The 1,068-nt window shown below is 43.4% G+C and overlaps 1 non-coding gene across 1 annotated transcript; it reads left to right on the top strand.

Annotated features, from left to right (window-relative positions):
- Window positions 1-597: 597 nt before the first annotated feature.
- Window positions 598-704, top strand: LOC118489602. Its single transcript, XR_004887619.1, has one exon. It is a non-coding gene; the product is annotated as a small nucleolar RNA R71 (small nucleolar RNA).
- The last annotated feature ends 364 nt before the right edge of the window (window positions 705-1,068 follow it).

A 1,068-nucleotide genomic window follows, 5' to 3' on the forward strand; every position in this document is an offset into this window, starting at 1 on the left:
GTGTCGGAGATGAGGCGAGATACAGTATCTTCAAGCCTTTCTCGTCCACCTTGTTGTTGAGAGAAATTTTGTGACTCATTTCTTGGTTGTTGAAAGTTTGTTCGTTGGTTTACATTTTGTTGGTTACTACTATTGCCGGGTTCTCTCCAACCAACGTTAGGGTGGTTACACCATCCTTGGTTGTAGGTATCCGTTGGAGGACCCGACGGCCTAGGTCTATTATCAATGTAGTTTACCGAATCTGTTTGATCATCTAACTCTTTCATACAACTCCAATTTTCGTGTGGCCCACCACACCCTTCACAAGCCATAACCGAGGCGGTTTTTGTCATTTCTAGTTTTTTTATTTTTGAAGAAAGGGCCTCGATTTGGGCTTGTAAAGAAGTGCTTTCATCAACCTTATGGACGCACGGGGCAATAGATTTATTGCCTCGGGGAGTGTGCCACTGAAAATTGGTTTGAGCAATTTCCTCAATTTGATTATATATTTCATTTGGGCGACGATTACCTAAAAGTCCCCCGGAGCTAGAGTCAAGTGTTTGTCTTGTGTGTGGCAACAACCCATTGTAGAAAGTGGATACTTGTTGCCACACCGCAAGACCATGATGAGGACACTTTCTTAGTAGCTCCTTGAACCTCTCCCAAGTTTCATATAAGGATTCCCCATCCTCTTGTGAATATGTATTAATTTCAGTTATTAATTTAGCCGTTTTAGCAGGGGGGAAATACTTATACAGAAACTTTTGTGCTAGTTCATCCCAGGTGTTTACCGAGCCAACTGGGAGTGCGTTGAGCCAAGCCTTAGCTCGGTCTTTTAGTGAAAATGGAAACATTCGAAGGCGGATGGCGTAGTTTGATGCTCCATTGATCCGAAAGGTATCACATATTTTTAAGAAATTAGTAATATGTAGATGGGGATCCTCGTCCGCAAGCCCATGGAAGGTTGCGGAGTTTTGAAGCATTTGTATCAAATGTGGCCGAAGTTCGAAGTTGTTGGCTTCGACATTCGGTGCATTGATAGCGGCGCCTAGATTACCTACGGTGGGGCGTAAGTAATCCATGAGAGTA

Source organism: Helianthus annuus, chromosome 17, assembly GCF_002127325.2.
Source record: "Helianthus annuus cultivar XRQ/B chromosome 17, HanXRQr2.0-SUNRISE, whole genome shotgun sequence".
NCBI classification, from domain to species: Eukaryota; Viridiplantae; Streptophyta; class Magnoliopsida; order Asterales; family Asteraceae; genus Helianthus; species Helianthus annuus.